The sequence below is a fragment of the Podarcis raffonei genome, chromosome 17 (genome assembly GCF_027172205.1).
Source record: "Podarcis raffonei isolate rPodRaf1 chromosome 17, rPodRaf1.pri, whole genome shotgun sequence".
NCBI classification, from domain to species: domain Eukaryota; kingdom Metazoa; phylum Chordata; class Lepidosauria; order Squamata; family Lacertidae; genus Podarcis; species Podarcis raffonei.
This window is the reverse complement of record NC_070618.1, coordinates 40703357-40717922: the sequence shown is the minus strand read 5'-3', so window position 1 is coordinate 40717922 and position 14566 is coordinate 40703357. Positions and strand designations below refer to the sequence as shown.

At 46.1% G+C, this 14566-nt stretch overlaps 1 protein-coding gene across 3 annotated transcripts in view; it reads left to right on the top strand.

Moving 5' to 3' along the window:
- Positions 1-14566, top strand: part of SYN1 (synapsin I) — a 114151-nt gene that overhangs the window by 87892 nt on the left and 11693 nt on the right. The gene's annotated exons all lie outside the window — the stretch shown is intronic.

The window sequence follows — 14566 nt, the reverse complement described above, 5'->3', positions numbered from 1 at the left end:
ATTAACCATTCAAAATCTAAAGTCCTAATTTTTTCCAGGAGTCGTAAATTGTATAGGTGGGAACTCGAGGAGAAGCCAATTGAACAAGTCTATAAATTTCAATATCTAGGAATTTACTTCCAGCATAATATGGGATGGAAAGCGCATATCACATACTTACAAAATAAGGGCAAAGCCCTTATCTACGCTCTATTGCGCTTTTTCTTTACAGAGGGGGCTATGCATGTTCCATCTGCCTTAAAAGTTTATAGTGCAAAAGTGGTTGCAACTATGGCCTATGCGGTCCCTTTATGGGGCGCTTTTGTAAACCTCATGCCTCTGGTGACATTGCAAAATCTTTTTCTCAGACGCCTTTTGAAACTACCCTCCTGTGTAAGCAACTCGGCTATTCGCTTAGAACTTAAGACCCCCTCCTTAGAGATCCTGATGTGGAGACATGCCTTTATTTACTGGCTGTCCCTTTGGCATAAATTGCCCAATTACCATCTTATTCAGTGCCTTTGGAGAGATGAATTTACCAGCCCATGGGCAACAAAAATCCATTCCAAACTGTTGTCTTATGGAATCTCGCCTTCCGATATACTAAATTTAGATCTAATTACAGCAAAAAAGGTCATCAAACAAAGATTGGAGGAGGTTGATTTGCAACAAAATCTTACTACAGGTGGAGGTACATGTTCCCCGATAAATCAGGGCATTACATTTATGTCCCAGATACCTCGATATCTGTCTACCTTATCGGTTGCGTCGCATAGATTCGCTTTTGTTAGAGCCAGATTTAATGTGTTCCCCTCAAATGTGCTGAGCAATAGATTTTCTAACGGTAAAACCTCTGTTTTATGCGCATGTGACAACAAATCAATAGAATCCCTTTATCATATCTTGTTTAATTGTCCTTTATATATTGTTCCCCGATCAAGGATTCTGAGTTCAATCATTTTGGAAACTGTTGCTAAACCACCTGAATTACATCTAGCCTATCTACTCCAGGACATTGACTCTTATAGAACATTACAGGTTGCCAGATTCCTGAATTCAGTTCTTTCATATAAAAGACTTCATGGAATGTTGCATGACTATTAAACATCTAGTAAACTCTATCCACCATCTTTATATTCAAGGCCACAATATGGTACATCTAGAGATTGTATGTAACGTGAAGGAGATTATGCGTTGAAATATTTTAGTTGATATTTTAGAATGAGGGGAAGAAATGGAGGCAGTGAGAGATTTTACTTTCTTGGGCTCCATGATCACTGCAGATGGTGACAGCAGCCATGAAATTAAAAGACGCCTGCTTCTTGGGAGAAGGGCAATGACAGGCCTAGATAGCATCTTGAGAAGTAGAGACGTCACCTTGACAACAAAGGTCCGTATAGTTAAAGCCATGGTTTTCCCAGTGATCTATGGAAGTGAGAGCTGGACCATAAAGAAGGCTGATCGCTGAAGAATTGATGCTTTTGAATTATGGTGCTGGAGAAGACTCTTGAGAGTCCCATGGACTGCAAGAAGATCAAACCTCTCCATTCTTAAGGAAATCAGCCCTGAGTGCTCACTGGAAGGACAGATCGTGAAGCTGAGGCTCCAGTACTTTGGCCACCTCATGAGAAGAGAAGACTCCCTGGAGAAGACACTGATGCTGGGAAAGATGGAGGGCACAAGGAGAAGGGGGCGACAGAGGACGAGATGGTTGGATAGTGTTTTCGAGGTTACCAGCATGAGTGTGACCAAACTGTGGGAGGTAGTGGAGGACAGAGGTGCCTGGCGTGCTCTGGTCCATGGGGTCATGAAGAGTCGGACACGACTAAATGACTAAACAACAAAATTTTAGAATGTAAAATGCTATTTTATTTATTGATTGGTTTTACCTTGTGGGCTTATAGCCGAATAAAGTATTATCTATCTATCTAGAGATGCCACCGTACTTCATGAGCAGGATTGGAGCTGTGAGTAATAGAAATAATTAGATTAATATAATATAATGGTTCTGATTTAATAGATAGAAGATAAGGTGCAGGAGAAGGGAAGAAATGGGGTGAGAACGGATCTGGCAAATTCTCAGCCCTTGAACACAAAGGAGGTCCATTCCCTTGGTTCACCCTCTTTATTTTAGCGGTGTGGTTTAGGTGGGGGAAAGTTGTTGGAGAAATGAGTAGGAGTCAGGAATCCTTGCAGATCTACTGCAAAAGCAAACCTAGAGAATATTCCCTGAACAATCAATAGATACAAAAAAGCAAATAAAGCCAAGGAACTAAATGAACACAATTCTTTCTTATCACATAGATACAGTGGGATTTGAAAACTTAGCAAAGAATGATTCAGACACTGTGTATCATCACATCAATGTATTCTAGATACAGCTATATATTTTAGAATACACTGATGTGATATTATGCACACTGCTTTTCGGTGTTGTGAAGTCACATGCGATGGTTGGTCATTATTGCATATTCCGTAGGTCAGAGATTTATTGTACACTTTTCAAATCCTTCCATATCTATGTTATTAAAAATGGTTGATTTACTTTTTTGCACCTTTTAGATTTATTCCAGGCGCAGAGATCTCCCAATAGATCTCAGTCTTCCTTCTTCTGTACAATTCAAGCACAAGCACTCAGTGACAATCCTGGTGCTGATTTTAAGCCCCAAACAATCTCCGAAAGCAAAACAGCACTGTGGGCTTTGATGCAAAACCCCTGGCAACTAGTCTGGACATTTAGAAAACAAAAGATTTGCTGGACCAGTTTTGGTCTGGTCAGCCAGCACCCCTTGCTGGTCTGGATGCAACCAGAGAAGGTTTCTGCTCCTTATTTGGAGTCCTGCGGTGGAGAACGTATCTTCCTTCCACTGCACTCTGAGGTGTTATAAACTGTGTCTGGTTTCCTGGCTCCTAAGCTGAAGCAATGCCAAGCAGACGTTTGGCACCAGCTGGTTTCTAGGCCAAAGCTGAGGGCTGGGAGAAGGTGTCCGGTGCGGCAGAAGAGGCACTCAGTAGGAGGCCAGCAGGGAGAGCCATGGGCACCACCGCTCTGAATGGGAATGAGCCGAGTGAGGTGGGGCCCCAGCCTGGGAGAAGGGAAGCTTTGGCAGAAGGGCTGCTGGTAGGCTCTGCTGGCTGAGATCACGTCCTCTCTCTCTCATCTCACTTCCCATGGCGCTTCCAGCCACTAGAGTTGCCTCAAGCAATTACCACAAGAAATGGATTATATATGTAATGGGACTACATTGGGGTCTTGTAGGGCTTCCTGTCCAGCTATGATGGCCAGTGGGAACCAGCATGGGAATTTTCAAGCACTTGGGGAATTCAGTTCTGATGCAGCAGAGAGCTTGTGAAACTCAAGCTCAGGCGAAGCTTCACGTTAAATGCGTAGTTTGGCTGTGCCTGTTTTTTCTTTGTTGGTTTGGTTTGGTTTTTTGTGAATAGCATCCCCAAGGCGCTTCCAGGCAACCTGTTTCTTGAATTGTTTCCTGATTTGTTTGCAGGGAGTTTGGAGGGCTGTTGTGGCAAGCAAGGGTTTCCCCACACTTTCTGGTGCATTTTCCATTAGTTTTCCTTATGGCAAAAGAACAGAAGAAGTAAGGTCTGATCTTTTGGAGAAGCTGGTTTGTTGTGCAGGAAGTCCAAGCCAGCTTTAATTGTGCAACCTTCAGTTTGTGGGGAAAGAGTTGAGACCTACCTGAACATAGTGATGGTCTGAGGAGCGCCTCCAATATCTGTGTGATGGGTCAAGACTGGGGCTGTAGAGAGAAGGGAAGCTTTTTATTGACCTTTACCCCTGTGACTAGGGAATATAGGGTTCTGCCTGGGATCATGTCAGACAACCAGTCCTTCCAGCTCAGCACTGTCTAATCCAACTGGCAATGGCTTTCCAGGGTTTGAGGCAGCAGCCTTTCCCCAGCCCTACCTGGAGATGCCAGGAATTGAATCTGGAACCTTCCACATGTAGAACAGATGCTCCACCACTGAGCTGTATGGCCCTTCGCTGTCCGGGGTCCTGGATACTCCACTCCCCAAGCAGCTATTTGCATCAAAAGAGAAGCTGCCATTGCCTCCTGGCGCAAATAGCAGCCCCCGTGGGTTGACAAGGGTGGTTTTCATTTGAGCTGTGGCATGTTGGAAAAGATGAAAGACCACAGACATAGTGTGGTCTGGCTTTGAATTCCCCCACAGTTGCTTTTAAAAGATAAAAACAAAATACCTCCCAAAGGACACACCAGCAGTGCAACTCTACACAAGGACTCCTTAGAAGTAAGTCTCATGGAGCTTGGAGAGGGGGTTTCATGTGTACGGGTAGGATTGCACTCGCTGCACTACTGTGCACTGGGAGCCAGTGTGGTGTAGTGGTTCAGAGCGGTGGATTCGTAATCTGGGAAACCGGGTTCGCTTCCCCGCTCCTCCACATGCAGCTGCTGGGTGACCTTGGGCTGTTCACACTTCTCTGAAGTCTCTCAGCCTCACTCACCTCACAGAGTGTTTGTTGTGGGGGAGGAAGGGAAAGGAGAATGTCAGCCGCTTTGAGACTCCTGAAGGGGAGTGAAAGGCAGGATATCAAATCCAAACTCTTCTTCTTCTTCTTCTCCTCACCCATCTGCTTCCCAGGATGTTCACCCACTGGTCTTCCTCTCTCAATTTGCACTTCAGCTCCTGAAACTCCTCTTTACCTTTGGGGTCCTATTCCTATGATGAGCCGCCATTTCCCCAGTTTGTGGTAGATGGCTGAAGGCAGTGTCTTCTCTGCTCATCGTAACTAGAAAAAGAACAGGGACTGAATGGTACTGGCAGGAAAGTTGGATATGATTAATAGCCAGTATCTGGTAGGATTGTGCCTACTTACCAGACTGGTGACACCACAGATGCAGGTGGCGCTGTGGTCTAAACCACTGAGCCTTTTGGGCTTGCCAATCAGAAGGTTGGCAGTTCAAATCCCTGTGACGGGGTGAGCTCCTGTTACTCTGTCCCAGCTCCTGCCAACATAGCAGTTCAAAAGCACGCCAGTGCAAGTCAATAAATAGGTACCGCTGTGGCGGGAAGGTAAATGGCATTTCCGTGCGCTCTGGTTTCTGTCAAGGTATCCCGTTGAGCCAGAAGCGGTTTAGTCCTGCTGGCCACATGACCTGGAAAGCTGTCTGTGGACGAACACCAGCTCCCTCGGCCTGAAAGCAAGATGAGCACCACACCCCACAGTCGCTTTTGACTGGACTTAACCATCCAGGGGTCCTTTAGCTTTAGCTTTTTAACCACAGAGAGATGCTCATTCTGTCCAAAGGGCTGGTGGGTTCTTAGAATAGCAACCACCCTTGGGACATCTTATTTTTTAACATGGCTTAAATTTTAGTATGCTTAAGTCAATGTCTGGCACCCCAGAATTAGAAGGGAGATCCAGAACTAGAAGGGGAGTCCAGCCCCCCCCCCACTGCTTTACATTTGCATTGCAGCTGAGTCCCTAGATTTCCAGGAAGTAGGGAGCTATAAGCCCTGATGCCCACTGGAATATAATAATAGAATGGCAGTTCATAATAGCACGAACTATTGACACCAACAATGTGACTCTAATGTTGCATATGATTCCTTTGACACTTGCATTTTTGTTTTGTTTTACTGTTCTCTTGGAAATAAATCTGCAATTTCATTGTCATTTATCTAGCTATTAAAGGTGGTGCTGACACTTTCAGGCGCCAGGTGCTAGAGAGGCTCAAGGGGGCTTTCATTCTTTTACTCTCAAGCCAGGGGTGTTGCCAAACAAGAACAAGAAAACTACCACCAATGTGTCACTGCCCCTGGTGGTCAGAACAGGGAACAGTCAAATTGCAGTCTGTGTTGCTTCACTGTCAGCTGATCTGGATCACATCTGACTCCACCACATAGAGCATCATAGGTCCAGCTGTTTTATAGTCTGAGCACTTTGTCAAATACCTTGATTGCTTTCCAAAACTGCTAATTAACTACCTATTGTTGGATCAGTTTTCTGGACCCACTGATGACAGGGATCATTAGTCTTATGTTAGCATGTGGGTTTCAAAATTGCTGCCCTCAAAAGAATGTCTGGTCTTGATGGGAAATTCCTTGTTTCTCTGAGCAGCCTGTGATTAATCCCTTTCCGTTTTTAAGAACTGGCAACTTATCTCCACTTGGAATGTGTCCTACTTTAACCCCCAGGATAGGACTCACTTACTTTCCTTTTGCTGAAAAAAAGGGGGGAAACAAATTGATGTGCTTGATAGGAAGACAACCTTTGAAACAGAAAGTAAATGAAGGGGTTCTGAACAAACAGGACATGAAACCTGCCCATAAGAGTGACCCTCTGTGAATTTGGATGATGAATATGCTCCAAATGTGTGGGCACCCAGCTATTATTTTGTGTTCAATATTAGGATTTGACATTGATCAGCAATCTGGTTTATCACCAGCGCCAGGCTGTGGTGGTCAGTATTTACCAGTATGTGACAGCTGACATGGGGTCCGTCCACACTCTGCTTTTCCTGTGTTTTCTAGGCACAGGGTCTGAGCAGGTTCCCCCTTGCCCCACTCCTTCCCCAGGGAAAGCCCACTCTTTAGTGCTAAATGGGAGCAAATGTCAATCTGGAGAAAACCCGACTTGCCATTTGTTCCAACTGAGTGCTAAGAATGGTTTTCCCCAGGAGAAGCAGCAGGACCAGAGGAAGGGTGAATGAGCCCCTACAGTTGCTTTCAGTGCATTTTGTACAAACCTCATCCATCCTTTATTCAGTCCTTCGTTCATGCATCCAAACAGGAAAACATTATCTTGAACTGGTTGTTGTTTGTTGTTGTTTAGTCGTTTAGTCGTGTCCGACTCTTCATGACCCCCTGGACCAGAGCACGCCAGGCACTGCCTCCTGCAGTTTGGTCAGACTCATGCTGGTAGCTTCGAGAACACTGTCCAACCATCTCGTCCTCTGTCGTCCCCTTCTCCTTGTGCCCTCCATCTTTCCCAGCATCAGGGTCTTTTCCAGGGAGTCTTCTCTTCTCATGAGGTGGCCAAAGTACTGGAGCCTCAGCTTCACGATCTGTCCTTCCAGTGACCACTCAGGGCTGATTTCCTTCAGAATGGATGCGTTTGATCTTCTTGCAGTCCATGGGACTCTCAAGAGTCTCCTCCAGCACCAGAATTCAAAAGCATCCATTCTTCGGCAATCAGCCTTCTTTATGGTCCAGCTCTCACTTGCATACATCACTACTGGGAAAACCATAGCTTTAACTATACGGACCTTTGTTGGCAAGGTGATGTCTCTGCTTTTTAAGATGCTGTCTAGGTTTGTCATTGCTTTTCTCCCAAGGAGCAGGCGTCTTTTAATTTCGTGGCTGCTGTCACCATCTGCAGTGATCATGGAGCCCAAGAAAGTAAAATCTCTCACTGCCTCCATTTCTTCCCCTTCTATTTGCCAAGAGGTGATGAGACCAGTGGCCATGATCTTCGTTTTTTTGATGTTGAGCTTAAGACCATATTTTGTGCTCCCCTCTTTCACCCTCATTAAGATGTTCTTTAATTCCTCCTCACTTTCTGCCATCAAAGTTGTGTCATCTGTATATCTGAGGTTGTTGATATTTCTTCCGGCAATCTTAATTCTGGCTTGGTAAAAATCCTCAAATAGTTGACTGCTGTATTTTGTACAAGAGCCATTTATTTTGAAACATGACTGTTGAATTTTGATACCAAATCTTGAAACCAAAACCTCCATTTTAAGATCTGAATAATTCATCAAATTTCAAACACTGTTAGCATTTTGTTTCTGTTCTAGATCTGAGCTACGCTTGTTGTTTCTGGCAGGCAATGATTTGTGCACCATGTGTGACATACCAAATGCCAAGGCTTAGGATCTAGCCAGCATTTACGGGGGTGAAATAGACCATTTATGACATGTGATAGTGGAGATACAGGTTTCAGGAATCATGCTCATCATAGGTCTTGAACTGATTACAAAGCAACCATTTTCGGAATGACGGTGTTCCCGTTACTCCCGTCACTTCCACGCCTTGCAACTTGATCTCCCTGCCACCTGGCCTTCTGTTCAGCCACCTTATCTAATCTCCTTACCCTTGGACTAAGAGGCTGGATGCTTTCCAGAGAGCATCCACTTCTTCTTCCTCTTCTAGCTGTCTCTCCCCCCCCCCCCCCCAGTTCTTCCCAACTGTTGTCTTCCGAACTGTGTCCCACAGCAAACCATTGTTCCAAATCAATACTGCTCTCCTGCTCCTGTGCAGCTTGAGGATCCTGGCCAGGAGCAGGAAGAGGGGGAGGCTGCCACCGTTCTTCATCAGAGCAGTACTCGTCAGCCTGGTCTCTGACAAATACCTGTGTGATGGTGTGTAGATGACCCAGCCTCTGCCATCCCACACCTGCCGTGCCACCACCTCTTTCTTGGCCAGTTCCTGCTTATTTTGCTCATTCCTTTGCTCCATCTTAAAGGCCATCCTAACCCCAACGGCTTTGTGGAGGTGGCTCTGCTGGCCCATTCTCCTGTGTTTCCAGGTTGGCTTGTGGCACCAGCTCAATCTCATTACCGTAATAAACATTGTGAAGCCAATTTTTGGGTAGGAATGCAGAGGTCGTCACAGTGATTATCTCTGACATCTCTAATCACTCAGGGAGAGACGCCATTAATGCCCCCATTTTACAAATGGAGGACTGACACCAAGTGCTTTGTTGAAGCCCCACCCCCCACTACCACACCCTGCTGCACCCTAGTTGGGGGTGTCACATTGGGGGCCATGCCTGCATTTTAATTGCTTGCTTGCAGAAGCGCCATGTTTTTAGGTCTGAGCTGAGCGGGATTCATCTAATGACCCCTGTCAGTGGAAGCTCTGAGCAAGGACTTCCACTTGCACAATGGGGATTCCCCCCTCTCCCCCCCCCCTGAAATTGGTTTGTGGGGGTTGGGAGAACCCCCAGAACAGGGCAGGGGAGGAAGAAAGAGGGGCTCTTCCGTCTGGCATACAGAAACGCTTGCACAGATGAAATGTTCACCATAGTGCAATGCTGAATTCCATCTATTGGGTGGTTTTCACTGCTAGTCCTCCTCAGAGTAGACGCATTGAAGTTAATGGACATGACTAACTTAGAGGCTCATTAATTTCAATGGTGCTGTGCTGAGTAGGACTTGCACTGAATACAACCTACGATTTTGCTCTAACTAGCAGGCTCAGAACAACAACTCATCTTTTACTTTCATGTTTTATTGACCTGTCAGCTCAGTACCAGTGTTGAAATCAGTTTAAAATGGTTAGACATAGTTCACTTTCACTCTTAACTGTCAGTTATCTGGCTTTGCCATCAGCAAATGAAAGTTACCTCATGTTGATGAGCTGCTCAGTTGAAATGAGCATTGGGGTAGTTCACACAAGGGGTTTTAGGTGCACAGCCATTTCAGGTATGGAGGATGAGAAATGCATTTGGAAGCTAGGCAGGGAAGCTTTGTCTGTGAGCCAGGCTTTGCTGCACCTCCCTGGGACTTCTCACACATTACTCAACAAACTGAGGTTTGCTACTGAGTATTAGGGATGCATATATTAGGGTAAAACCTGCATATACCGTAAACACATATAATGAAATGATTTTTTAAATGAAATGATAATACAATACAGTTTGTGTAAATGCATATAATATTAGGAAAATTCCCTCGCAAAAAATTGTGTATTGGGCAGAATTCAATATATATATAAATATATACATTAAGGGAAATTCGCATTAAGATGCTGATGAATTTTTATGAGAACATCACAGAGAGAGAGAGAGAGAGAGAGAGAGAGAAGCACCGGTTCTGACCATGAAGTTGTTACAGTGCCCTTGAGTACCCCCAGAAGAAAGCACTGTAATATATATTACACTGGTGTGGAAGTGTGGGGAGCTGAACTGCAGCCTGGAAAGATAAGAAGGTGGGGAAAACTGAAATGGATAGATTCACCCAACCCTACTGAAGGGCCACTGGCAGGTCACACAGCCCCCCCCCCACTGGCCGGCCTGCTGGCGCGTCACTCAGGCCTTCTATTTCAGCAGGGCTTGTTCTGGGGCTGCACGTGAGACAAAATCCAGATACAAGAGAGCTCCATCTGATAGGATCTCACCTTTCCCCCCATTCCAGTATTTATTTTAAACAGACCGTAGAAAGTTGCAGCTGATCCCGCCTTTCTGCTGCATGTATTGCAGTAAAAATAAAAAATAAAAATGTAAGTCATGGAAATGTGCAAACGGGTTTCATGCTGATGACCCTTCTGCTTCAAAATTTGGTGACAGTGCAGCCTTTAGGCCAGGGTATTCCTGAAGTCAGAATTAATAAAATTCAGAGGCCTTGTTACCTATAAATTTGATACTGTCCTAGGGTGCTGATGGAGAGTTGGGAATAAGAGGCTGTGCTGCAGAGCAGGTCTGAAGATCACCTAAGCCATGAACTTCTTAGAAGGCCTCAAGCAACTGGGCCTCTCATTCTCCCCTCCCCAAAGCTTCAGTATGGGCAGGGCTGTTAATACTGATCTACCTTAGGTAAAGGTAAAGGACCCCTGGATGGTTAAGTCCAGTCAAAGGCAACTATGGGATGCAGCGCTCATCTCACTTTCAGGCCAAGGGAGCCAGTGTTTGTCCAGAGACAGCTTTCAAGGTCATGTGGCCAGCATGATTAAACCGCTTCTGGCACAACGGGTCACAGTGACAGAAGCCAAAGTGCACGGAAACATCATTTACCTTCCCGCCGCAGTGGTACCTATTTATCTACTTGCACTGCTAGGTTGGCAGGAACTGGGACAGAGTAACAGGAGCTCACCCCTTTTCAGAGATTCAAACCACCGAGAAAGCTCAGTTGTTTAGACCATAACGCCACCCGTGTCCCTGATCTGCCTTAAAGAGTTGTTCTGATAATCCTTGTACACATAGACAGGCAAAGTTGGGGCACTCTTGCCTGCAAAATGTAGCATGAAAGTGTAGAACTTTTCTCTTTATGTCCTGTAATTTCATTTTTTTCACTCCCGATGGGTGAAGCTTTGGGGAAACTTCCCTCCACACCATGGATAAGGCTCCAATCCTATTCACACTAACCTGGGCACCTCACTTTCCCCCCCACCCCCCGTGGCACTCCAAGAGAATAGACAGAGGAGATGTGATGCTGCCATCTTTGCAATTCCCTAGAGAGGAGACCAAGAGTACTTTTTAATATGCATTTGTGATTATTTGTGCTCTTGGTGGAGTTCAGGGGGGAGGATACAGGATCCCACTTTCAGTACTGTTTGTGCTTGCAGGGCAGAGATAATACTTCCAAGCCAGTGCATGTTCCATAATTTCCTGTGGAATCCTGTAACTTTTTATTCTGCAATGTTCTGCTTTATTTTGTGTGTGCGTGCGCGCTATAGCACTAGTAGCGCCCCTCCAGAGAGCAGTAAAGCAATCATGTTTGGGAAGCATCACAGAACAATTGATAAAGCAGAAGGATGTGCGGACAGTCCAGTGTAAATCCACTGCTAGTCCACTATTGTTGCACCAGCGCCAGGTTGCAGAAGGCACTGCCTGCCTGCCCCCAAACCCACCCCAGTCTGGAGGGTCCTTAAGAGAGGTGCAGAAGAAAAATAAAGGGGTCTGCTGGGGGCTTAGACACAAAGGTCTGTTGGGCAACCAACACATTGCCCCTCTTTGTCCTTAACTACAGAGTTTGGCATCTAAGCATTACGTCAGACCCTCCTGAATCACAGGCCAGCTCCTTCCTGTTTTGTGCCCTCCAGATTCTTACAACCTGCTTTTTATGCACAAGCTGTTGTCAGCCTGCACTGGGGGGTTGTCCTAGGAAGCACAGTGTCATTTGGTTTTCGTCACCCTCCTAGAGCTTCCTCTTGCTTTAAAATGCTTTGAGTGTCAATGTGATGATTGTGAAGTATGGTTGCACTGCCTTAAAAAAAAGAAAACTTCAGAGTTTTTTCATTATTAGTATTACTCATGATGAGTGATGGGGCTGAATTTGTACAAAGAAAGGATGACACGGTTGCCTGGCACTTCCCACTTCCTCAAATGGTGAGAGGTTTTACGGCACAGCCTTTTTCAGCGTCCGTTTCCTGCACGGAAGACTTGTGGCATTTTCATAATATCTATTTATTTACAAATGTGCAATTTTTCTTTATGTGCATCTGTGTTTGAGTGGGGAGGGTGCCAAGAAGCAAGCAGGCATCCAGACAGCCCATTGTAACAGCCAAATTATCAGTTCCTCAAAAGCAACAGCTTCCTTTTTTCAGCCACCTGCAAACCTCCAATTTTCTCTCTCTGTCGCAGCTGAACCCCTTCTGCCTCTGCTTGGGGCCCCTCCAGACATCCTTTGTGATGATTTGTGCTCATGATGCTTTTGGGGCAGTCACATGCCATCGTATGTTTCCATGCCATTTCCAATGCTGTTTGTGTCTGCAAATGTATTGGGGAGGTCACATAGCTTCAGTCCAAATGTCAGGGAGTGGGCAGAGGAGGAAAGGTGAAGACCACCTCCCCAGCCTGACCCTTCCAGAGAAGAGGAAGACAGTTCAGAATTGCAACAGGGGGTTGAGAGAGAGGCAGATGAGGGGAAAAGCTGGGAAATAATGGCAGAGGAGGAGGAGGAGGAGGAGGAAGCACCAGGGGGCTGACAGCTGATGGACTCCGTGTCTTTAGAAAGCATTCCAGCCCCCCCCCCCGAAGAGCTCAAAGACAGAGGGCACTTAGTGACACCCGTAGAGGAGGTGATGAGGATGACGAATGAGGAAGTGGAGAGTCACTTGGGACAACGCCACTATCCAAGAGGCTGCGTTCTAAAGCCTCTCTCTGTAAATACTGAATAAAAAGCGGACGGTGAGAACATTCCTCGTCTTTGTACGTTCCTGGGCCATGGGAGTTGCTGGCAGCCGCCTGACACCAAACCAGTGTATATCCCATAACTTCTCAAGAAATTGCCATATCTTTTTATACCACAAATGTTCTGGTTTATTCCCCCACAGACATTTGTTGCACCACATCTCCTCTGGACAGCAATAATATGGTAGCCTTGGGGGAGCATTGCAGAACCCTCACTAAAGTGGAATGAATCCACCACTCATGCACTATGACTGTTTCAAGGGGATGGTGCAGAAGACACTCGCAATGAAGGACCCATCTGGAGGGGCCCTCAGGCAGGTGGAGTAGCTACCAGCCCCTAAAACACCTTCCGTTATCAGGCTATGCAGAAACTATACAGAGAGAAGATTGTCTCTGTGCTTGGCAAGAGAAAAGTCCTTCTCCCATAATTAATACAGAAGCACACAAAGCAAAATAATCCACCCTCTTTTGGAGCAAAGGATGAGTATCTGGTGGTGAGATCTCAGTCTCCATGGATCTTTGCAATGCTACCTCCTAAATTTTGGGAGACGTTAGGCAAGGCATCCTCAGTGGGCCCTCTTCGCTTGCAAAAGATGGGACACGTTACATCGCAATGTTCTTATACACTGTCTGCCCTTATTTGGCTACAAGACAGGGCCAGGTCTTGCCCAACCTAGGCACCCTTTGGAGCCAGGCTTGCATATTCAGGGCCTGATAAGATAGGGAGACTCCCACACACACCCCACTTCAAATGCATGGAGTGCTGTAAACACCTACGCCAGAGCCAGTACAAGAAAGACGTCAAGAAGTACAGATAACTCCCTCGTTCTTGTATGCATTCCTTAGGATCTCTAAGATCTTTCACTTGGTCATCTTCCTCCTTCCTTCCTTTTGCAATGGAGATCAGCTCTTACTCTCATCTCCAGCCTTTCTCTCCACTGACTCCTTTCCTCTCTGTCAGCATCTTTCCTGAACCACAAGGTTCCTGGAACACACCGCTCTGAGTGAGGCCTTAAAGTTGTGCTGCGATTATTAAAGCAGCTCCACACCATATTCAGGAATAGCTTTGGGGGTGGGGGTGTCCCAAAGCAAGCACATGAAGCTAGGGTGGGGAAGGACCCACGGACCTCCAGAGAAGTTGGTAGGCTATAGCTCCCATTGTCCCTGCCCACTGGCCATTCTGGCTTGGACTGATAGGGGTTGTTGTCCCACAACACCTGGGGGCCACAGGTTCCCTGCTGTTCCTAAAACAGCAATGCAGTGGGGCTGGGACCTCTTTAGGCAGCCACTTCTGAAGCATGGCATCAAGATTTCTCTTTGCTGGACTGCCATTCCATACTTTGCATCCTTACAATTGCCAGGAACAAAAGCCACCAAGATCTGCACCAGCTGCAATAAAACATGTCTCTTCTGTATCGGTCTCCCATTGGAGAATGGCTTGACTTTTCCTGCAATGGTGCACTCTTCCACTGTCTCTTGAGGCAGACAGATGCCAGCAATAACAAAAGTGGCTTCCTAGACAGACAGACAGACAGACAGAGGCTGTAAATCTGGTGTGGGGAACCTCTGGATATTGCTGAACTGCAACTCCCATCAGCCCAGCAAGCAGGAATTATGGGAGCTGTAGTTCAGCAACCTTTGGAGGCCCAAAGGTTCCTCTCATCTGCTGTAAATCTTCCTTGGGCAGACTGTTACCTAAAGTTTTTGTCCCTAACTTGGAGCTGATTTTTGCATGTGTGTTCATCACTAGACAAC